Source organism: Macaca nemestrina, chromosome 3 (genome assembly GCF_043159975.1).
Source record: "Macaca nemestrina isolate mMacNem1 chromosome 3, mMacNem.hap1, whole genome shotgun sequence".
NCBI lineage: Eukaryota > Metazoa > Chordata > Mammalia > Primates > Cercopithecidae > Macaca > Macaca nemestrina.
The window spans coordinates 92,449,502-92,475,641 of NC_092127.1; the positions used below are offsets into that span (position 1 = coordinate 92,449,502).

Sequence of the window (26,140 nt, forward strand, 5' to 3'; positions counted from 1 at the left end):
ATTTTAAGATTGGATTATTATTATTATTATTTTTTGCTGTCCAGATGTTTGTATTCCTTGTATAGTCTGGACATTGATCCCATTTGGGGTGAGAGGTTTGCAAATATTCTCTTCCACTCTATAGGATTTATTATCACTCTGTTGCTTGTTTCCTTTGCTGTGCAGAGATTTCTAGTTAAATATAATACCATTTCATTACTTTTGCTTTTGTTGCCTGTACTTTTGAGGTCTTATTCATAAAATCTATCCCCAGACCAATGTACTAAAACATTTCCCCTATGTTTTCTTTCAGTAGTTTCATTTTTGGGGGTCTTACATTTAGGTCTTTGATCACTTTTGAGTTGTTTTTTGTATAGTGTGAGAGGTGGGTGTCTAGTTTCATTCTTTTGCATATTAGTATTCAGTTTTCCCAGCATCATTTATTGATGAGACTGCTCTTTCTTCAAACAGTATTCTTGGCACTATTGTCAAAAATCAGTTGGCTATAGATATGATGATTAATTTCTGGGTTATCTATTCTGTTCCAATGGTCTATGTGCCTATTTTCATGCCAGTAACATACTGTTGTAGTTACAATAGTTTGCAGTACATTTTGAGGCCTGACAGTTTGATAATTCTAGTTTTGTTTTTTGTTGTTGTTGTTGTTGTTTCCCTCAAGATTGCTATGGGTTTTCAGGTTCTTTCGTAGTTTTATTAATTTTAGGATTTTTCCTATTTCTCTGAAGAATGTCATTGGTATTTTGATACAGATTGCATGAAATCTGCAGAATGCTTTGAGTAGTATTGCTATTTTAACAATATTAAGTATTATGATAGATGAGCATAGGATGTCTTTTCATTTGGTTGCATTTTCCTCAATTTCTTTCATCTAGACTTTGTAGTTTTCCTTGTAGAGGTATTTTTCACCCCTTGGTTAAATTCATTTCTAAGTATTTAATTTTTGGTTTTAGCTATTATAAATGAGATTATCATCTTGATTTCTTTTTCAGCTAGTTCATTATTCTTGTGTAGAAGCACTATTAATGTTTACATATTAATTTTGTATACTACAACTTTACTGAATTTTTATATATCAGTTCTAAGAGTTTGTTGGCTGAGTTTTAAGTTTTTCTTTATATGAGATCCTGTAATCTGCAAATAGGGATGATTTGAGTTCCCCCTTTTCTATTTGTATGCCTTTCATTTCTTTGCCTTGCCTCATTGAAAGTCTGGCTAGGATTTCTAGTACTTTGTTGAATAAGAGTGGTGAGAGTGGACATTCTTGTCTTGCTCCAGTTCTTACAGGAAATATTTTTAGGTTTGCCCCATTCAGAAAGATGTTAGCTGTGGGTTTGTCATATATGGCCTTTATTATTGAGGCACATTTTTTTCTATACCTAATTTATTATGAGTTTTCATCATGACAGGATATTAAATTTTAGCAAAAGGTTTTTCAGCATCTATTGAGATGATCATATGGTTTTGGTCCTTCATCCTATTGATGTGATGTATGATGTTTATTTATTTGCATATGTTAAACCATCCTTGCATTACTAGGGTGAATCCCATTTGATCATAGTGTATTACCTTTTAGGTGTATTGTTGGATTCTGTTTGCTAGTATTTTGTTGAAAATTTTTGCTTCTAGGTTCATCAGAGACATTGACCTGTAGTTTCCTTTTCCTGTTGTGTCTCTATCTGAGTTAGGTACCAGGGTTATACTGACCCCATAGGATGTTAGAAAGAATTTTCTCTTCTTCAACTTTTTGGAATAGTTTGAAAAGAATTAGTATTAATTCTGCTTTAGAGATTTGGTAGCATTTGACAATGAAGTCATTCAGTCTCTGACTTTAAGTATGAAGACTTTTAATTACGAATTCAACCTCATTACTTGTTATTGGTCTGTTAGATTTTCTATTTATTCTTGGTTCAATTATGGTAGGTTGTATGTGTTCAGGAAGTATTGCTGCACACTAGCTTTACTCTTCAAATACATGAGCATCAAGTAAACATAGTTATTCTAGGACAAAATTACTTTATGTCTGGCTTAAGATATTTTAGAAATGCAATTATACATTAATTGTAGCTTTCTGATAAGTAGCATCTTATTTGAATTCTTTAGTTCTAAATTCTAAATAGAAACTAATTTTGTAATGTATTTTAAATGCATATTTTATATTGAATGCTGAGTTGATATGCCTTTTAGAAATAAATCCTCAGTAATCATCAAATTCAACTACATCATTTTACAAAGGAAAGAACTTCCTCTTAGAAAGTTAAAATCACCATTTTCAGTGGCAAATAGATATTGGAAGTTTCAATTTTAGAATACTAAGCTACCTTCCCTTTCAACAAAAAGCCTTCTTGTTTCTATTGTCATGTAAGTTTATATCCTGAAGTCTTAAATGAATGGAAGACCACATTTTGTCATTATAATTTTTTTCTTTGTTTAACAGATGAGATATCTAATTAATATTTTCAGGGTAAAAGTTGAAGCAAATAAAGGCAAAATAAACCATTAATTTGCCTCATTAATGGGGATAATGTTTTATGCTTTGAAGAGTTTGGGTAACTTTTAAAGGTACTAAATTGTAGGCCAAATACAAAAAAATCAATGAAAATACTTAGTTGAGCCTGCCAATGAAGAGGTTCTAAAGTCAGTACCATTGCATTTGCCAGATCTGAAAAGAAAAGTAGAGGCAACTGAGGAAGGTACTGAGGTTAGAGGTATCGCAAAAGAAAATGGGTGGTTTCAGAATTTTTAGACTAGGTTTCTAGAAACCAAACTTAGTTTAAATTATAATTCTTTACTTCTTTGGTATTCATCAGTGACAAAAGCCATCTGACAATCATTGGATACCTCCTGCTGTTGAAAATGTCCAAGGGAAAGAAACATGACATTGTATCTTATTGTTTCGTTTCAGTGAGCTTATTTTAGGTTCCTAAAAATAGGGGATAACATGACAAGAATTCCCAATAGCTTAGAAATATTATTTATCCATTTACTTCCTGCATTATTTCTTCACAAAATTTCTGTCATTTTCTAATGATTGCTGGTTGTTTGTTGTTTATATGAATAGAAATCTGCTAAAATAAACTCATATTTAAAACATGAGATTTCCCATCTATTATAAACAGTTATTATAGTATGAATAAAGCAAAACAGCCAATTGCTAAGTGTTTTGAAAATGAACCTATGAAAATTATGTATAGCCAATATCAGATAACCCATAGGAGGAGGATTTCAGTGTTCCTTCAGAAGGCATTCCCTTATGATTAACCGTGATTTCTCTATTATTATTACCCTATTATGAAAAAAATCATTGAATTAAGTTAATGTCAGAGGGAAACACCAAGAAGCACATAGTATAATAAAGAAAAATTATTTGGTGATGACTTTAAAATGGAAATTACCCTTAAAATAGAAAATCAATACATACATACATTTGGCCATGAATAATGACATAAGCCAATGTCTTAACAAATGAGAACAAAACCAAAAATGTAAATCTAAAAGACAGACTTTAAAGCTACAGAATATGCAGTTAAATTCATTATATATCCAATAAACATAAGTGGTTAATGAAAGGTAAACATTCTGTATGTATGTGTTTGTGTGTATGTGTGTGTGTGCATGCACATTTAAGTAACCATCTATAGAACACACATTACAATAACAGTCTCCAAGTAAATGTATGATTTAGCAAATATGAATCAATAGGGTCTTCTATTAAGCAAAGGACAATATGTGCATCACTATTCAGAATGCTTTCAGGACAAAAAGAAAAGGCACGACATCTAGCTTTCTAGTTATATGATTCTTTTGAACCGAATGCTCAGTTGAAGCTACATAGTAATGTTTTAAAGGTGAATGTAGTAGAAAACACTGAAATGCCAAAAATGTACTTAAACTTTAACAGTACTTAACAGAAATTGGTAAAATAAATTAATGTTTACATAGTAATGTCACGGGATCCTTGGGGTGTCACTTAGCCAGCCAGAAACCTCTGTGGCTGTAGCACTTTCTGCCTATTTCTCATGGCCACTGGGCTCGTTCAATCCACTCAGCCTGGCAGGCTGCACTTGGCTTGCACTACCACCCCAGATCCCACACCTGCCAAGGGCAAGACAAGTGCAAAGCAGTGAAGGATGTGTGGGCGAGCAAGCACAGGGTCTGACAACTGTGCACAGTCAAGCATGCTGGCTGCTGTAGCAGGGAGGGCAGCTCCAGGTGCTCGCACAGGTGCTGGCTCTGTGTGAGGTTGCACTGTACCATAGGTACTGCACATGGCTTCCACTGTGGGCACCTGTGTCTGAACGAGTTGAATGCAGTGGAGCCTAGAAGTTTGGAGACACCAGGAACCACAGAGCCCCAAAGAGGTTGCCACAGGCAGGGCTCAGGGGGCCCCCAGGTCTGGGTTCCCCAAAGGGCTGCAGCTCTTCTCTCCTTCATGTCACCCACAATCTGGTGAGCGGGGGCGTTTCAGCCCTGCTTGTATTACAGCTCTTTCAGTCTCACCATTCGGCAGTTCCCAAATTCCTGTCCCACATGCAGGAAGAATGAAGTACACAGACACCTGGAAGGTGAGCAAGACAGAGAGGAGCTTCATTGAGTGACAGACCAACTCTCAGGAGACCCAGAGTGGGTAGCTCCTTTCCACAGGCAGGTCATCCCAATGAGTGTCCAGGTCTCAGTGGACAGGAGATCCAGAGTGGGTAGCTCCTTCCTGCAGGCAGGTCATCCCTATGAATGGAGGAGACCCAAACTGGGTAGCTCCTTCCCACAGCTGGTAGTCCTGATGTCTCTGCGAGGATGGCTGATTCCAGGAGGTTTATGTACTTCAGAAGAGAGGAAGTGAATGCTGATTGGTCCTTTGGTGGCCACGGGTGGGCCTGTAAAAATCCCCAAATGTTTAGGCTGTGGACTTCACCTAGAACTGACAGCCAAGTTCCCATGCTTCAGGCTGTCCTGGCTTGAAGGTGGGGCTTCACTGGGGACCTACCCCTTTCCATCCAGGAGCCTGTCTGCCTCCTGCTGCCATCAGTCATGTTGTTGTTCATGGTGAGGGGTGCCTTTAGGTCCCTGCCAAGTTGGCCTCAGCACATTCTTGGCCTCCGTCCTGTGCTCATCAGTGCCCAAAGTCTGGAGGGGGCCTAAGTGGCATGGGGCTGGTGTGTCAGTGCTGCCCTGAGTGTGTGCACATCCAGCCAGATCATGACAGTGCCCAGGCTCAACCTCAACTTTGCAAAATCAAAGCAGGCACAGGGAGCAGGAAGAAGCCAGGTAGCCAGAGCAGCACTTCCTAGCCCCTAGGGGCAGGGAGGGATTCCCAAGCCCCCTGGGAATGCAGTGATGTATGGTTGGGCAGCTGCAGCTGCTCCCAGGAGGCAGGGCTCCCTCCCTGCCAACTCAGAAAAAAGCGGTGCTCCTACCTGTTCCCACTTCCTGCTGACTCAGTGGAGCATGCATGGAGTGCGCAGCCCTGGAAGTGCCTCCCCTGTGGCAGCTGGCATCTACACAGTGGCTGCTCCTAATGGCCTGCCACTGCCATCAGTAATATATAGATAGAAACATAAATATTTGTGAACTCATCTAATACAAAAAGTCCAATTTATATTTGTTCTATTATGATCACACTTTAAGTAAATTTTTAAACACAAAATATTCAATAGATTTGCAGCCATTTACATAAGTTAAAAAACATTTTAGAGTATTTTTTTGGAACTTACACTATTTTATTATAGATGGTAAGAGAGTAAGACATTCTCTAGCATTCTGAATTTTAGGAAATATCATTAATTCATAACATTTTATAAAGATTATTTAATGTGATTTATTGTATATGTGAAGTAGAACAGTGTGATACAGGACAGTCATTTTCAACATGTGTTTCGATTAAGATTTGCTAAATATGACTATGTGTTATTACGAAACATATTTTATAGTCAAATGAGTTAGGAAAATGCAGGATTAACCACTCCAAATGATTTATTTCACTAGAGGACTTCAAAGAGTAGTTTTAAATAATCAGTTCAGACCTGGTGCAGTGACATGCACCTATAATTCTAATACTTTGGAAGGCTGAGGTGGAGGATTGCTTGAGGGCAGGAGTTTGAGGTTATAGTGAGCTATGATTTCACCACTGCATCCCAGCCTGGGTGAGAGAACTCTGTCTTTAAAAAAAAAAAAAAAAAAAATCAACCTTATTAAAAATATTCAAAATTAAGGTATGTTCTAAAGAATTTTCCCAGCTGATTTGATCAATATACCCTTTCACATGACTTCTTATAGGATCAGAATTCAACAGAAGTCTCTTTAGGAAAATACATTCTTTTAGAAAGAATCCTGGGCTAGCCATTTATAACACAACATAGCACAGCATAGTTGGATTTCGCTATCTGGCATGAACTACCTATAGGACCTCATTTAGTCAATTAGCCCTTTACACTTTCTGTAATATGTCAGACTACCTTCGTATATTACATTTTGAAAATGAAAGAAGATTAAATGTGAATAAACTTTTAAGAATACACCAAAATAAATATGCACTGCTTTTTAAACTATAATAAAATAACACATTGTTGGCACTATGGCTTTTGTGGGGGCCTTAACATTCTAGACTTCAGCTGCATATTAGAATAACTCTGGAAACTTTAAAAACAATCAATGTCCAGGCTTCTTCCTAAATCAATTAAATGAAGATCGTTGGGTTGAGGCCAAACATTGATGTTTTTAAAGCTCTCAACATGATTCTAATGTACATTGAAGGTTGAGAAGCACTACTATAGACTATGTCTCAAAGGAAAGAAATCAACTCTCAGCCCAACCAGAATTGTCCTAAGGAAATAAATTGTATCAAATAAGGAAGCATGTTCCTTATTTTCTAATACCTGTTATTTGACACAACTTCATATCCTATGCTAGTTATTGGGCTTCATCTGACAAAGGTTCCTCATGATATGGGATAGAATCTGAGAGTAGGTGAAAGCGGAGGTGACTGGCAACAGAATGAAGAGTGGTGGTGCTGATTTTAGTTGACTTGATTGATAGGTGAGTGTTTTTCAGTCATGAAGTGGGGAGTGGAACAACTGTGTCATAATTGTCCAAGGAGTCATATTTACATCTGGATAATCTCTTCTCCTTCTTACCCACATACATTGTCATACAAGTATCCTAGAAATTTTGTTTTTCTCACATCACTGAATTGAAAAACATTAACGTGGAAAATTTCTTTCAAATTCAGGACCTCTGGTGAGCATCACACTTATCACTTTAAATATATTTAATGGTGAAAATGCAAGTACTATGAGGAAGGAAAACACTGTAGTATATCTTCTTTATGAACTTGGTACAAAAAAATTAAGAAAATAAAGATTTAACAGATTTTGAACATCAGAAAGAAAACAATAAATACTGAGTAGGTATGAGATATGGAGGAAAACTGGCATATATTTAAGGAGTTTGAGGCATTTAGGGCAATTTTTACCGATTTAATAACTTATTCTCTTCCTGAGACTTGTAAGAAATGTCAGTGTTGGATAGACATGTTCACAAAGCCACAGGGAGAGGAAATGGCACACAAAAGATTTTGGGCCTGAATAAATGTAGTCTATACTAATTTCATATATCCTTTATTATTGTCAAGACTTTATGGCTTAATATGTATGAGATTATATTTTCTTGTTCAGAAAATTATTTCCAGTGGATTTATTGCAACAAGTAGCTGAACTGTTTTTGGAAACAGCAGTAAAGAAATCATTTTAAAAGCATTGCTTTCCTACTTTTCTTTTCTTTTTTTTTTTTTTTTTTTTTTTTTTTTTTTTTTTTTTTTTTTGAGACGGAGTCTCACGCTGTTGCCCAGGCTGGAGTGCAGTGGCGCGATCTCGGCTCACTGCAAGCTCCGCCTCCCGGGTTCCCGCCATTCTCCTGCCTCAGCCTCCTGAGTAGCTGGGACTACAGGCGCCCGCCACCGCGCCTGGCTAATTTTTTGTATTTTTAGTAGAGACGGGGTTTCACTGTGGTCTCGATCTCCTGACCTTGTGATCCGCCCGCCTCGGCCTCCCAAAGTGCTGGGATTACAGGCTTGAGCCACCGCGCCCGGCCCCTACTTTTCAAATATAAACAACACAGCCACTATTAATCAAGTTTACAGACTTCCAAGTTCCTAATAGTCTGGTTTGGTTTGACTTAAACGTATTTGTTATCTTAACAGCTTTTTCCTTTGAACAATTTTATTGTTCAGAATTAACTTATCTGGAAACCTTTGCTATTTCAGCAAGCTCTCATATCATAGCAGCCATGAATCAATAGCTCAGTACTGAATTTTAAGAAATACTGACTAACCTTATTGCTACAGGACAGGATTTGCTTCTAACTAGCAATTAAATTGCCATGTAGGCTAAAATCCATGCTTCAAAAATCATCACCATAATGTTAGCTTGTTTGATTCTTAGGCTTTCAAAATGTACTTACTGTTCAAATGTACTGTTATTAAAAGATAAAAATTGCAAAACTAAATCCAGGCTTCCTCATCTCTAGCTTCTTGTGAAGTCATGGTAGCCTGAAAAGATTTTCTGACTGCTTTGAGAGAGCAGAGGGGAGTTCTGGGTACCAAATAAAATAGAGGGGTATTGACTCTACTCCGTGCTCTGATTCATGCCTTAGTCCGCCTTAAACAGGAGTTTTGTGGTTTGAGATGTGGGTAGAAGAGTACAAGAAGAAGTGCCTGAAAACTGTAGGCTGGGATGGGTTAAAGGGTATCAGAGGATCATAGAAATAGCCGCCAGCTAATAGTCCTGCTGAATGCTGAAACCTTGACTCAAGACACCCACTCACTAAAAACTAGTGACTAACAGGAAAATTAGTCACTAGTTTTACATTAGTTACACAAGTTAACATTTTTCCAGGCCTTCTCAAAGGGTTGAGTTGCCAAAAAATTACATTTAATTACAAAAAAATGCAGCCCCAAATATTGTTTATGTGTTAATTAGACTAAAAATAATATTAAGACTAGTGTTCAAGAGGTAAAATAGCTCAAAGGGATGCTTAGGTATTTGAGACAGTGTGAAGGATTAAGTCACCTGTTTTGCTGTGCTGTTTTGGTAGGATGGACTCTGTCTCAAGAAATTTTCTCCACATAGAACAAGATAACCTCAAAATCACAAAAGTTCAAATATTGGTCACCCAAAATCAATGTATATATATGCTCTATGCTTTAGAACTCAACATTTTTTAAAAATGCACTTTCCCTCTGCAGTTATTGGCAAATGGAACAATCATTATTTGGTCTCAAGAGAGTACACTAATATTTAACTATATCCAGGTTTCCTCTAACAATAAAAAAAATGCTATAATTGATTGAAGTGAATAAAAATTATTGAAACACAAAGTTAAACACTTGAAGATAAAAAGTATATCAGCATGTTGAATAATATATTTTTTTCTGATAGATAGAGATAGGTAGAAAGAAAGAGAGAAAAAAAGATCCTTAACTGATTACCAAAGATATAAGGAAAGGCATTAAGAAGTGTAATATACTTTTGTAGAAGCAATGAAACTTCTGGCTTAGGAATCTATAAAATAGGCTGCAGGAAATGTGTAAATCCCACTGTCTTCTGGCCTTCCTTATTTCAAATTATAAGTAATTTATTAATTGCATGGCTATTACTCTGCATGTTGAGTTGTTTCTCTCTTACTGTTCTGAGGAATTTCTCTTTGTTTTTAAGCAATTTGACTTTGGTATATCTAGGTTTAGATATCTTTGTGTTTATCCTGTGTAGGAATTGTTGAGCTTCTTGGATCTGTAAATTAATATTTACATCAAATATGGGACATTTTTGAGCCTTATTTCTTCTAATATTTTTCTGCCCCTCCTTTTTTCTATCTGGCAGTTACATTACATCCATGTTGATATGCTTGATATTTTCTTACAAATCTCTGAATTGTTATTTTTCATAAATTTTTTCTCCCTGTTCTTTTTTTTCTTTTTCTTTTGTTTGTTTTTTCTTTTTCTTTTTCTTTTTTTCTTTTTCTTTTTTCTTTTTTTTTTTTTTTTTTTTTTTGGTTTATTTTGAGATTAGATCTCGCTAAGGTGCGAGACCTAATTTTCTTTTTCTTTTTCTTATTTTTTTTTTTTTTGGTTTGTTTTGAGATTAGGTCTTGCTAAGGTGCCCGGACTGCTCTTGAACTCCTGGGTTCAAGTGATTCACCCACCTTGGCCTCCCACAGTGCTGTGATTACAGGCATGAGCCACCATGCCCGGCCTCTCCCTATTTTTAAGATTGAATAATTTTCATTGAGCAATTTCAAGCTTATTGATTCATTTTTTTTCTGTCAGGCTCAAGCCTATCTGGTAAATTTTCTCTTTCATTTATTGTACTTCTCAACTCTGAAATTTCTATTTGGTTCTTTATTCATGTATTCATGTATATTTACCGAGATTCTCTATTTTCTGAGTTATTGTCATCACAATTAAATTATTTAAACATTGTTTTCTTTACTTCTTTGAATATAGTTATAACAGCTACTTTGAAGTCTTTTTCCTTGAATCCAATATCTAGGCTTCTTTATAGATAGATAGTGCCTTTTTTAATCCCAAGTAGTAGTCACACTTTTAGGTTTCCTTTCATGTCTCAATAATTTTTGTTGAAAACTAGACATTTTAGACAGCATAGCAACTCTGGATTCTCACCTTTTTCCTCTGTGTTCTTATTGTTGCTGTTTAGTTCATTTGGTTGTCTGTTTAGAAACTTGTCAATACGAAATATGTGTCAAAAGCAAGAGGATGAACTTAAATGGGCTCTGACTAGATAAATCTGGGAAATGTGAGCATCAAAATTAATGATATAATAGCAATAATATAATACGTTAAAATTGATACATTCATGGAAAAGGTTCTTAAGAAAGTCCTGATTTCTGACAAGGATGTGGAGCAAGAAGAAATCTTGCCTTTGCTAGTGGGAATGCAAACTGGTATAGTCACTTTGGGAGACAATTTGGCAGTTTCATATAAAACTAAACATAGACTGATACAACCTAGCAAGGGCACCTTTAGGTATTTATCTATCTGGTTTGAAAACTTATGTCAACCAAAATTTTGCTTTTGAATATTTACAGCAGTTATCTACAAAAGATGAAAGTGGCTAAGATGTGTTTCAGAAGATGAATGGATAAAATGCCCTGTTATACATCAATACAATGGAATTAAATTCAGTAATAAAAAGAATGAACACAAAGATATTAATAAATTTTCCATTTATATTGCTAAGTGAAAGAAGCTTGTGTGAAAAGGTTATATATCATATCATTCCATTATATGACATTTTAGAAGAGGCAAAACACATATCAGTGGTTTCCAGGATTTTAGGGAGCATTGTATAAGTGAAGCACAAGAGATTGTATTTTAGGAGTGTAAAACTCTTGTGTGATACTGAGTTAGTCAAACATATAGAACTTTAAATCCAAAAAGTAAAATTCAATGTATGCAAATGTAACTTGGGAGGTCAAGGGATCCCAGGATAGAATACAAATTGTGGTAAAATAATCTAATTGTATTACAAATGTGTGATATCACTGAAGGAATTAGGGTGAACTATTGCTCACCCAAGTGGCGCTGGAGATAAGTGGAGACAGTAACACTGAAGAAAATATGAATTCCGCGTAAGTACTGTACTCTAGTTGTTTCTCATAGGTCTATGAGTTCATAATTCTGAAACCACTGTATATACACACTTGGACTGAACAAACACATAAACAAACTGTAGATACTGGAAGCCTTCTTTTCCCTTACAATCGAAGGAGCAGTAGTTGAATGAACCTTTTAATACCAACTTAAGTTGGAGACATCAGTATAAACTCATGTTTAATTTAATAATGATTAAAAATGGATAGATATAGAAATACTTATAAATATGTATGTATACACAGGGTATAATAGAAAAAAAATTCCAAGTTGTGTCCTCTAAAAAAGCTTAGAAGTAATAATACCCCAGTAGCAATGAGCATACTGAAAACCTAGTATGATCTTAGTTTCTAACAGAAAAAAATAGGGCTCCTTGGAAAAAGTCTAAGGTAGCAAATATGTAGGATGAGACTAAAGCATCTAATAATACCAGATTGTAAGGAAGTGCTTAAAAAACAAACCAATGACATCAGCCTTAGGAAAGAATTTATGACAAATTTCTCTAAAGCAATTGCAACAAAAGCAAAAATCGACAAGTGGGACCTAATTAAATTAAAAGACTTCAGCACATCAAAAGAAACTATCATTGGAGTAAACAGAAAACCTACAGAATGGGAGAAAATATTCTCAAACTATACCTCTGACAAAGGTCTAATATCCAGAAACTACATGGAATCTAAATAATTAAACAAACAAATACCGAATAACTTCATTAAAAAGTGGACAAAAGACATGAACAGATACTTCTCAAAATGAGACAAACAAGTGGTCAATAAACATATGACAAAATATTCAACATCACTTATCATCAGAGGGATGCAAATAAAAACAGCAAGGAGATACCATCTCCTTGACAGAGTGGCTATTATTAAAAAGTCAAAAAAAAAAAATGCTGGAGAGGCTGTGGAAAAAAATGAATGCTTATATGTTGTTAGTGGGAATGTAAATTAGTTCAACCACTATGGAAAGCAGTTTGGCAATTTCTCAGATAACGTAAAACAGTACTACCATTTGACTCAGCAATCTCATTACTACTAGGTATATAATAAAAATAAAATAAATTACTCCACCAAAAAGACACATGCCTTAGTATATTCATTGCAGCACTACTCATAATAACAAAGACATGGAATCAATCTAGGTACCTATCAATGGTGGACTGGATAAAGAAAATGTGGTACATGTACACTATGGAATACTATGCAGCCATAAAAAAGAATAAAATCATGACTTTGCAGCAACATGGATGCAGCTGGAGGCTATTGTCTTAAGCAAATTAACACAAGAATGGAAATCAAATGCCTCATGTTCCCACTTATATGTGGGAGCTAAATATTGGGTACTCATGGCTATAGTTGGCAACAATTGATACTAGGGACTACTAGAAGAGGGAGGGAAAGAGGAGGGCAAGGGTTGAAAAACTACCCATCAGGTACTATGCTTAGTACCTGCATGATAGGATCAATCATAACCCAAACTCAACATCATTCAATATACCTATGTAATAAACATTCACAGTTCTCCAAGAATATAAAATAGAAGTTGAAATTATAGAAAAGAATGAAATATATCAAAGAAGTACAGGAGCCAACTGAAATAGCTCTTAGTGACAAAGCTGGAACAATTTGAGCGAAAAAATAAATAACATAGAACTGGGCTCTTACCTAAAGTAAAAAAATCAGTATCTATGAGTTCATACTGATAATAAATATATGACTGAATAAATACATGTAAAGGGAAGGATAGACAAATCTCCATCTAGAAGAAATAAAGATAATTTATATAGATATACCTTCCTTCAGGAAGTGGCTTTTGTGTAGTGACTTTCTTCCAAAGACTAGCATATAGAAAGAGGAGAAAGGAGTAATTTTACAGTTGAGAAACCGGACAAACCCTGTCCTAGCCATGTGATCAAGGTTAACATCCATGGTGAAAAGTCATGTTAATAACATGGACTCTTGGCATAATAAAATGTAACTGGTACTTTACCTCTGTGGTCTTCTTTCTCAAAAGCTAAAACCAGGTCTAGTCATGACAAAACATTAACCAAAACAAAACTGATGAACATTCTACAAAATACCTGATTAGTACCCCTTAAAACTATCCAGGTAATTAAACACAAGGAAAATCTGAGAAACTGTCACCATATAGGGGCATCTAAGGAGACATGATGAGTAATATAACATGGTATACTGGATGAGATCATGGATCAGAAAAAGAATGTTAGGGCTGACGCGGTGGCTCACGCCTGTAATTCGACCACTCTGGGAGGCCGAGGCAGGCAGATCACCTGAGGTCAGGAGTTCGAGACCAGCCTGGCCAACATGATGATACTCCATCTCTACTGAAAATACAAAAATTAGCCGGGCCTGGTGGTGCACACCTTTAATCCCAGCTGCTCGAGACACTGAGACAGGAGAATTGCTTGAACCTGGGAGGCGGAGATGGCAGTGAGCTGAGATCATGTCATTGCACTCCAGGCTGATGAACAGAGCGGAACTCTGTCTCAAAAAAACAACAACTCAGAAAAAGAACATTAGATAAAAACTAAATAAACCAACCAATGTATGGACTATATTTAGTGTCAATAGTCAATTATTAATTATCAAAATGTATCATCTAATGCAAGACATTAATATCAAAGCAAACTGATTGTGATAAGTGAAAGAACTCTGTACTATCTTGGAAAGTTTTCTGTAAATATAAAACTATTCTACAATTTTTTTTTTAGAAAAGAAAACGGGATAAACTTTAGTAGGAGAAAGGATGCTCACGTAGTTCAAAGGACTGTCCCACTAATTGTTTTTCATTTCAAAGAGGTAAAGGTATCTTTTTGATGGAGAAATCTAGAACATACCAACTTAACTAAGTGATGAATTTTTTCATTGCCAGAAATTGAAAAATTGCATGCCATATGCTTTTTGATGTGCTATACAGAGAAGGATACAACATTAATTATGCTGTGATTTTGACAAAAATATCTATTATGAATTTAATTATGAAGAAAGTATTAGATAAATTCCAACAAAGTGATATTTCACAAAAATAACTGCAAAATTTCTTAAATATGTAGAAGCTTTATTAGCTGGAGGAATGCAAGTTAAAGTATTAACTTTTTTACTTATTGGTAATATTTTACCATAGAGTTCTTGAAAAGGACATCTTAGACGAAGTGGTTTTAGTTATATAAATGTAAGGATTTCTTGAGCAGGATCACTGTGATTGAGTGGGAGAACAGAATACATGTTTTGATGAGTTAATGTTTTCCTGCATGAGTAGAATGAGAAAAAAAAAAAAAAAAAAACAAACCTCTTTCTGGGAATTTGGATTGGGTAAGTCAGAGATGATCAGGCATAGTGTCAGTGATGTGAACCCTTAGCATCTAAAGTTTACCTAATTCTAAAGCATTGCATTAACTCTAAATATGACTATAACCAGAAGCTTTCTTCCACTTCATGATCTAGATATAAAAAGTCTTTCAACAATTTTTCTCTGCTCCTACCATAGTCAAGGTAACCACAGAGAAACTGAGCATGTAAGCAATTATGGAGCATAATATTTTTTTTAAATTGAAGTGATTATTCATCTTTTAAAAATATAAACCTGACATAACTTTTTAAATATAAAAATTAATTTTGAGTTAACATAACAGAATGACCAGCCATGAATATTATGTCTGACTAGAAAGCTAAGGTACTACTCTGTAACATCATTTTAGCTAACTAGGCAGCAGAGTTTGTAGTTTTTTTACTCTGAACCATTTTCTTAATTGGATTTTTAATATCAGCTATTGGTTATATTTGTAAAATGTTTTATACAGAGAAAAATGTAAAGACACCTTCCCACTGCCATGTTTTTGACTTATTTTGTTTTCAGTATTGTCAAATTTCAGTAAGTCTGTTAGAAAACCTATGTATTTTACACATGCTGTAAATAATCTGATCCTGTAAAGTAACAGATGTGTGTTCTTACTATCAAGTACTACAATTATATCACTGTGTTTGAGTTTTCTTCTTTCTTCCAACTTTGTGATCTCTTTCCAAGCACATAGCAGAGCCTCCCTCCCTAGAATGGGTTGACTGGGTTATTTGACTTTGCCCTAAGCTTTGCAAGGCCCCCTGTGGCTGGTTGTAAGAGGCATTGGGAAAAAAAGAAAAATGCCTTTTGCCAGCTAGTACTGAAGAGAGAAATAACACAGACACCTTGAGACTTATGTTCAATTAACCTTCCCTGCCTCCCAGCATTTTCACGGCAAAACCACTAACTTCTGCAAAAGTTATAAGCAATTCAACAAATATTTACAGGACTCCTAGTGGGGTGGGAGACATTCTGCCAGGGCGAGAAAGGGAGGAGTAAAGGGGAGGAGGAAACTGATGAAGAGATGGGTAAAGAGTCAAAAAGTAAATGTATTACAGACTTTTAACTCTTTCCTGTACTGATCTGTGAACTTCAGTAAGATAATATCTATAATTATTTTTTCTCATTTCAATAAGGCTAGAGGGATTTATGTAAAACCAAATGGATACCTTTTTAGTTTCAAATAAATCAATAACAACAACAATTCAAGTTAAATAAAATTAATGGAATTAGTAAGTGTAGTATTTAAACATTACAAATTTATTGCCTACTAACTTGTGACTGAGAATAACAATTTAATCAAACTAGTTCTGGGAGGCAAACCAGACTTTGGAAAGATGGATACAATTTCCTGAGAGGAGACAAGTCATATAGACTCAACTAGATAGGGATCAAAATTCTAGGTTTTCTGGTGGAATTGAATTTATACATTTATAGATAGGTTAGCTTTAAGAGTGCCTGGATGGTGTGCCAGAGACTGATCATAGCATTATTTTATCCAATGACAATCTGGGGGGCAGTCAAACATTTGATAGCAAAATACAAGAGAATAAGAAATAAGTGGTTAAAAGAAGCACAAATTACACACAGAGGAAAAACCTAGAATAATTTATTCCAGTTGATGTGGGAGGGATTCTCAGGAAAGATTTTGTGGGATAGGGAGCACTGAGTTGAGTCTTAGAGATAACAGTGTTGATATCTGAGGCAGAGAACGGGTAAGGACTTGATCAATGTCAATTCTGTGGGCATAGGATGTATTGAAGAAATATGGAAGTATTAAAGAAATGATAGATACGCAAGAGGGTCACAGTATGTTAATGTAATCAATGATAAGTCTATATGTACAGAGGGCAGAGAATGTTGCACAGGTAACCTATGGAGAAAGCCAATATAAGGTAAAAAATGAAGCCTAAGGACTGAAGCCTGGGGAATATCAACATTTGGAGTTTGAGAAAAGATACAGATCTAGCAATGAACAATGAAAATAAAACATCTATAAAATAAGAAATAAATCAGAAGGGGGTGGAAAGTGAAAAACAAGAAGAAAGTAATACAAGAATGAAATATGAGTATCTGTATCAAGTGCTGCTAAGGTTTGAGTAAAAAGGAAACAGATAACTGATAGCCAATTTAGCAAGATGGATGTCTTTAGTGATTTGGAAGGGTTGGTTTAATTGGTTGGTGTAGGTGAAAACCTCTGCCAGTTTCCAGAGAGAAGAAAGTGGAGAAATTCAAGACAGAAAGTATTAACTGGCAACTTTCCTATAAGATTTGATTATAACGTTGTGTTATAACCTTCTATACTAAAAGAAATAGTTTTAAAAATGGCTGTAAATGGAGGGAAGAGAGAAATTATAGTCTGCATGTATGCTGAGAGCAATCATCATCTTTGACTTGGCTAGAAAGAGTGCTCTAAAAATGTTTGAGATTCAAGTTGGAAATTAATGTAGCAATAATCTAGGAGAGAGATGATGTCGGGTTTGAACTACCGCATTGACATCGGAAAGGGAGGAAAATGGAAATACAAGTAAGACGATGTAGAAATAGAATTACTAAAGTTTGGTGATTGGCTTTAGAGGAAAAGAAAAGTGCTAAAAATAATGCTACAATGTTTAGCTTTTGTGATTTGATTGATGTCATAGTTCAGAAACAAAATGTAGGTAGTAATGGGTGTCAGTTGAAGTGCATGCCTGGATTAGAACAATGCCACCACCTCTGAGATCAGCCTCACTTCACTTAGATGAGCTTACAATACTCAGGTGTCTCTCAAATGGCCTAAAGTTAGCTAATTAGAGGAATTCTCTCTGATTTTGCAAACTGGAACTAGGAAAAAAAGATCCAGTCAAAACTTCAAAATTTGAAACCCAAGTTTGAATCCTTTGGACTAAGTATTTGTCCTCCTCCTCCCCTGCAAATTTATATGTGGAAGCCCTAATCCCCCATGTAATATTACTTGAAGCTGGGGCCTCTGATAGGTTACTAGATTATGAGGGTAGAGACTTCGTGAATAGGATTAGTGCCTGGATAAGAAGAGACACAAGAGAGATGTATATATTTTTCTCTCTCCATCATGTGAGAATAACAGCAAGATGCCAGCTGTCTGCAAACAAGGTAGGAGACCCTCACTGGGAACCAAATCAGTTGGCACCCTAGTCTTGAAATTCCCAGGCTCCAGAACTGTGAGGAACAAATTTCTGCTGTTTAAGCCACCCAATCTGTAATATTTTGTTACAACAGCCTGAGCAGACTAGGACAATGACAATCAGGAGTTACTAGCAATGACCTTCCTTACCCTATGGAGTGAATGGATTTTATTGGACTTCATAAAACTGACACAAATAAGGTGGAAGAACAAAGATACAGACACTTAACTATGGTTAGTCTAGTCACACACAAGGATATGTCCAATAAATTCCTCTTTAATCTAAGTTAATTTTAGTGGAAATTCTTTATAACCCAAAAAGGACATGCTGATTGAGTAGTATGATTTAACAAGCTAAATTTTGCAAATATTATGCTTGAGATATCAACAATAGCTGGTGGATTTTAGAAATTCAGACCTGGAATTCACAAAAGAGTTCAGAACTGCAGTTTCATACTTTGGACTATCGAGGATATACTCAAACTATTGGGCAAGAACTGTGTTCTAGTTGTGTGTATAGGCATGGTAGGAATATTTTTAAATGTGTACATTGAATCATATTGTAAAATATATACATAAAAAGAACAGCAGACTAAAGCCTGCAGAAAGTAATTTTAAGAAAAGTAATCAGAGATGTAAGGAGCACAAAAATGCAGTTGTCATAGAAAGTGGGGGCATGATAATTTGGGGGAAGCAAATGTACTTAAGTGTGTGATATTTTTTTCAAAGAGGTTGACTGTGATCATCACTATCACAAAACCACTGGGTTTGATATTTGAGAGGTTAATGACCTTTGAGAAAGCAGTTTTATTTTTACTAATAGGTAAAAATGAGAGATAAGATTATTAGGTTAAGTTAGTATATGCATTGGCAAAGAGGAGACAGTAAGCAAAAAGTACATTTTTAAGTAATATCAAGAACAAGTATAGTAACTAAAGGGAAATTCAGAGTAGAAGAAAAATATTTTCCACCCTGAAATATCTTTCCACCCTGAATAACAGTGATGCCTGAGCCTATTTTTTAGATGAAAATAAGGAAAATGGGGTAAAAGGTGAGATTGAACATGTAAAAGTATAACCAATAGAGCATGGATAAGACTATCAACATGAGAGGGAGAATTAGCCTCAGAAAGAAGGTGGGCCATGTCTTCTGTTAGAGGCAAGATGACCAACTATAGTTAAAGAAAGGTAAAGAGATATTTTAAGGTAAAAAAGTGGGGGAATGCCTGCTTTGAGGACCACAATTTTGAGAAAAGTGACCAGATATAGAAACATGAAAATACTGATAAGGATTTACGTTACCTACAGTAGCAAACAGGGTAGAGAATTATCCAGAAATGAACATGGTATGCCACATTTTTTTTTTCCTGGAAGCTGATCGTTGATTTCCAACTGATTCAAAAGATAAAATATCCAAGGACTGTGCCGTAAAAGGATACTAGGAGAGAGAACAGGTGCTGGGATTTGTTTTGTGATCTATCCTGAAAAGGATATCTCTGAATCCTATGCCACAAGGAAAGCCTGAATTTCTCAGGTGAGAGTGAGCCTTTCTAGAATGTTACCTTCGTACATGAGCAAGGCAAAAGGACTATGAATTTGCTGATAAAGCATTTCCATAAGAGAAGATTGATGTTTAGAGAAAATTGATAGCTCCTACAGGGCAACCAACTTTGTATTGCCCTATCCTTACAATAAGGAGTTTCTGGAATGAATCACTATCTTCATTTACAATAGAACAGTATTATGGAGCTTGGTATACTAGAAACACTTGCTTCAGAGGATTTTGAATGAATATACATGCATATAAAATACCATCCGTTTACAAGTTATGGATCACCTTCAAGTTTACTGCCGGTTCTTTGTTTGAACCCTGAATCAACAAAAAAGCACATTTGCTCTCCAGGCTGTGACTCTGATACACGGAGACGTCGTAATTGTTCCACATTCCTGAGTAATCATTTTCTGATGGGTTTATTGCCACCTCTGCCTTATCAGGGCATGGCACTGTTACGGACCCTGGTGATAAATTACCCTTTAGAGAGGGATAAGACAGTGCCACTTTAACAAGTGCAGTAAAGCACTTTTTATATTAGGAGAGTTCAGTGCATTTCCCATTCATCATACACCCTCAGTGATTTTACACAGATTTTACACTGCTGATTAGCTCATTAGTGGGGTTAATTGGATACATTAACTGGCAGAATTACAGCTTGACTATGAACCAGAGGCTGCAGCATTATAAATGACAGACAAACCACAGACATGCATGGCCAGCCTGAAGGAAGTTCTTCTCTTTGATTAACTTTCATTAGATTTTAAGTCTTTCCCCCTCCCCACTCCTGCAATTGACTCCACATGAATATTTACTATGGATTTGATAAGTGAATAGATGACATTAATACACATTTCCAATCCTGTCCTCTCCTTCTAAAGTAACTCTCTGATAAATAATAAGAAAAAGTATAATTTAGAAAAGTGATAAAAAGTAGCCTATGGGGAAATCAAGAAATGATGATTGTCTAGACATTTAACAAATTATCTTCTTATGAAATCCATGTTTTTATTGAATTGTTGATTATACATAGTGGATATTAATACTTCTCTCATGGGCTGTCCATCAGAATCACAGGGAAAGCACTTAAAAATACAGATTCCTGGACCCTGCCCTTAACCTATTAAAGTAAAACTTCTAGAGGTATGTTCAGGAATCTTTATAATTAAGAAATTCCCTAGGTGATCTTTACACAGTGAGTGTGGCGCTATGGTTAAAATAGCATGTCAGTTTGCATTAAACATCAAGCAGTGTGGAGTACTGACTTAATTAAACAAATTAAAGAGATATGTTACCATTTGAAGAAAGGCCACAAAACAAGACAAAACGTTCTTTTTAGATCAAATTCTCCCCCAGATACAGAATCTAAAGTGTTCATGGAACTTTCTAAAGGGGGTCTTCAACTATATTTCCTTTTTTTTTTTTTTTTTCACTTCTTCTTCTTCTACTGGTTATCACTGCCATCATGAAAAGAAATGTTTGGTTTTATTCTTTTCCTGAGAAATTATATTTGCTTCAGTGAAGCTCTAAGAATACAGAAGATGTAAAAGTTACATTTTTGCTTTGTGTGAGTGCGAGGTAAGACAGTGTTTGGCAGCCGAGAGAGTGTTGGGCGTGTTTTGTAGTGTTAGCTCTGCTCCTTGCTTGTGAGACAACTTAAGACGTTCCAACCGCTCTGGGCCTCAATTCACTATTTGTAAGTTGGAAATCTGTTATATCTCATGTACCAGGCTAGCTATAAAGACTATATGACATTTTACCTGATTCTATGTGCATTTGTGAGAATAGTAGAAGTTGAAAAGGGTCATCTCCAAAGGAGGAGGAGAGTCAGAGTCTGGCCACTTATGCAGCTAATTCACAAAGCAGAGGGTATTTAAAAAGTAAGAGGCCAGAAGTGGTGGCTCAGCACTTTGGGAGGCTGAGGGGTGGTGGATCACCTGAAGTCAGGAGTTCAAGATTAGCCTGGCCAACACGGGGAAACCCCATCTCTACTAAAAAAATACAAAAATTAGTCGGGCGCAGTAGCGTGCACCTGTAATCCCAGCTACTCGGAAGGCTGAGGCAGGAGAATCGCTTGAACACGGGAGGCAGAGGTTGTGGTGAGCCAATATTGCACCACTGCATTCCAGCCTGGGTGACAGACCAAGACTCTGTCTCAGAAAAACAAACAAACAACAAAAAAGAGCATTTCCTGTGAATAACACATGCAACCTATGTGAAAAACAATCTGGCATTAAAGGAAATCTGTCGATGGTTGTAGCTAACTTTACCTCTACCTGCTACCCTTCAGGCAGACAGGAGCAGCAACCATATAAACTGTCAATTGTAAAGGCAACCACTCAATGAGGAGAAGATAAGAAAAAGGATTAGTGTGCAGAAGTGAAAAGCACAAGCACAGGAGTAGGATGAGGAGGAAGAAAAAAAGCTAAAAACTCTGTGGGTTCTTGGAGGAAAGAAAGCCAGAAGTGCCAGGAAGAGGGAGAGAAAATGTCATATATCTGAGGGGCAGGGTGTGCTTGTGTGAAAGAAATATTAGAAAAGTCTACGTAAAAATGCATGGGAGCAACTACTAAGTTACCGTGTAGGAGGGACTTTGATAAATGATTGATTGATTGACACAGAGTCTCATTCTGTCTCCCAGGCTGGAGTGCAGTGGCTCAATCTGGGCTCACTGCCACCTCTGTCTCCCAGGATCCAGTGATTCTCCCACCTCAGCCTCCCAAGTAGCTGGGACCTCAGACGTGTGCCACCACACCCAGCTAATGTTCCTATTTTTGGTAGAGATGGGGTTTCACCATGTTGTCCAGGCTGGTCTCAAATTCGTCAGCTCAGGCAATCTGTCCACCTCGGCCTCCCAAAGTGCTAGGATTATAGGTGTGAGCCTCACATACCCCACCTGATAAATGATTTAAACAGAACTGAACCCAAAGGACACATTTATAGTGATTTTATATTCTGGAATTTAGTACTAGATTTGCATTCCAGATCATGATAAACATTTTATTTTACCCGAAATAAAATGTATCATGAGATTGACGATTGCTACTGAAATTTCATTATTGAGTGAGTTGAAGGCAAATGCTCTCAGTGCTTTTCTGTAAGAGTGAAGTAAAACTTTTAAGAGTATTGTGACTTTTGTTAATATGACATTGTGATATTTCTGGGTAGCCTAGAGCCCATGAAATTGTAGCTCAAGTTCCACACACGTCAGAGAAACATTAGGTGTTTTGGCATATTGTAACTTTTAAGAAAAATTATTATTTGTTCTATATGAGAGGTTGCTTTCAGGCATTTGTTTTTCTCTCTTTGGTTGCATAATATTTTGTTTTTAAATATATTAATGAACTCTTAGGTAATAATGGCCCAAAATATGACAATGTTGTCTCTGAAAACATAAGAATGAGGACATTTCCAAACATGCATTTTAAAAAATTGTTTTCCCGTATTGTGAGAGCCAAATAAAATGTAACCTATTAAATAAATTTCTTCCTGCTCAATCAGATCTCTCTTTTCTGAAATTCTATCACATGCTCTTCATATACCTTATGAGGCACTTACTTCATGTTCTGTCATAGTTATTTGCATATTAACTTTATCTTCCTTCCTAGAATAACCATTTCTGAAAGAGAGAAATTATGTTTAATAAATTATAAAATAGCCACACTGCTAATGATTGTAATTCTCATAACGCACATAAAGATCTGTCAAGAACAAAGAGCAAACCAAACAGAACATAGATTGTGATGAACACTGATTCCACATTCTTCCAAAGTTCATGCAATGAATTCAGCAGATATCACAGTCTAGAGGAAAAGTATGAATATACATGAATATTAAATTAACTATTTTTTATATCTTAGTGGAGTCTAAAATGATAAAATAAGGGTAAATAAATGCATATTTTGAAGAGTATTGAATTAGGGAAATGGAGTATTTTCTTGAGTATATCGTAGGTTATTCTTGGCCACGCCAAGAAATGAAAACAACTTGAAGGAAAATAGACTAGACACAAATTGAACAATGTATTGAAATGTAATCATAAAGTGAAACAAAATATATGTTTAAATATGCAAAATGTAAGAGGGAATACCATTTTATTACTGTTTTGGAAGGCAACTGAGAACCAATGAAGAGTGCTAAAGGATAGAAAAAAGCAGCAAATGTATTTAAAATATTAAGTATCTCAATTTGTATTTCTCTCTTCTAAAAAGCCTTATTATTCCCCATCTTCTACAATGGAGTTCACACTTTATTTCTCCTGGACATGCTAGCACAATCACCTAGGACAGAAGCCAATCAACTAGGGCAGGAGAAGCATTGGGAGAAGAAACTTCCCAAATGAGTAGGAGCTGGAAATTGTCCTGTTGCTTTTTATCTGCCATAGGACTTGGTTGGACACTTTGGACACAGAAAATCAGTTTCGTATCTCTACTATAGAGGTATGACTTCCTTCAGTTCTTCATCAGTTGACTCTACTCATTGATTCTGGGGCCCAATTTTCAGCCTCACGCTACTGCGCTGGAGCCCTATCTCTGTTAAAAGCTATGCGTAGTCTTCTCTTTCTAAGCCCAGAATCTTTTCCATATTCCTTTCAACCTGTTGGCAAGGAAGTAACTCCAAGCAGAATAAGCCAATGAGTACCAGATGCCTGACTTAATCGTGTCACATCTTGAGACCCTGCTTCAAATGGAGTTCATTGAAATCAATACCAGTGTGGATTCTAAGCCATCACACCCATTTAAATACCATTTAAATTTGAGGAAAGTAAGCCGATGATAGATCAGTTAAAATATTTAACATAACTTCTTGAAACTCTGCATGTTCACCCATGAATCACCTTTTTAATTTTCTCATTTCATGAATAAATTTGCCTGCAAATTAGTATAAAATAGTAATATATAGAAATATAATAAATAGAGTTTTCACTGCTTAATATTTATAAAATGTAAAGCATGGATAAATACATGAATAGGATAGTAACAAAAACCAAACTGGCTAACTACAATCTGCAATCTAAATCTTGTTTCTTCAGAGCTAACTTGTCCTTTGGAAAACTTCCTTTTCTAGCATAAGGCCTAATACATAATAGGCACTCTATAAATGTTTGTTGCAAGGATAAGTGTGTTTCTCTCTGCTAGAAGTTATTAGCAAACAGAAATAAAGTACGTAAATAAGGCACGACAGGCTCATATAATAAATAAATAGCTTCATCTGAATAAAAATCCAAAATACAATATTAGTTTCAAAAGCACAGTATGATGATAATGAAATAAATGTAGATTTATTTTGCTTGATTTAAGTAGTTTAGTTAATTTGAGTACAATCTTTGAATAATTTAACTGGAGTATAGGTTAGTTAGTTATAATTTGGCTCAAGTATAGTAGAGCTTATTTGTGGTTGGTAAGAATAAGAGTATATAGATGTGTGTGTGTGTATGTGTGTGTGTTTTCATTACACAATGCATGTCTGCATGTCTTTGAACCCAGGAAAACAAACATGTTCCGTATTGTTTACCAACACTTATTTATTGGGAGTGCCTATCTGGAGTAGTGGTCCCCAACCTTCTGGCACAAAGCACCGGTTTAATGGAAGACAATTTTCCTAGGGATGGAGGGGGAAATGGTTTCAGGATGAAACTCTTCCATCTCAGATCATCAGGCATTGGTTAGATTCTCATAAGGAGCACATGACCTAGATCCCTCGCATGTGCAGTTCACAATAGGGTTCACAGTCCTATGAGAATCTAATTCTGCCACTGATCTGACAGGTGTACGGAATTGGATCCTTCCGGTGGGTTCTTGGTCTCGCTGACTTCAAGAATGAAGCCGCGAACCCTCACGGTAAGTGTTATAGCTCTTAGGGATGGTGTGTCTGGAGTTTGTTAATTCAGATATTCAGATGTGTCCGGAGTTTCTTCCTTCCCGTGGGTTCATGGTCTCACTGATTTCAGGAGTGAAGCCGCGGACCTTCGCAGTGAGTGTTACAGCTCTTAAAGGTGGCAGGGCTGGAGTTGTATTTTCCTCCAGGTGGGTTCCTAGTCTCGCTGACTTCAGGAGTGAAGCTGCAGACCCTCGCAATGAGTGTTACAGCTCATAAACATAGTGAAGACCCAACGAGTCAGCAGCAGCAAGATTTATTGTGAAGACCAAAAGAACAAAGCTTCCACAGCAGGGAAGGGGACCCCAGTGGGTTGCTGCTGCTGGCTGGGGGTGGCCAGCTTTTATTCCCTTATCTGACCCTGCTCACATCCTGTTGATTGGTCCATTTTACAGAGTGCTGATTGGTGCATTTACAATCCTTTCACTGGACACAGAGTGCTGATTGCTGCGTTGTTACAGAGTGTTGATTGGTGAATTTACAATCCTTTAGCTAGACAGAAAAGTTATCCAAGTCCCCTCTCGACCCAGGAAGCCCAGCTGGCTTCACCTCTC

General features: G+C 36.2%; 1 long non-coding RNA gene across 1 annotated transcript in view; it reads left to right on the forward strand.

Annotated features, from left to right (window-relative positions):
- The window catches only part of LOC105464211 (uncharacterized), a 66,713-nt gene extending 41,168 nt beyond the window's left edge, over positions 1–25,545 (forward strand). Inside the window, exon 3 of the long non-coding RNA XR_011621160.1 lies at positions 25,477–25,545. This is a non-coding gene — a long non-coding RNA (uncharacterized lncRNA). The remainder of the gene's footprint in view (positions 1–25,476) is intronic.
- The last annotated feature ends 595 nt before the right edge of the window (positions 25,546–26,140 follow it).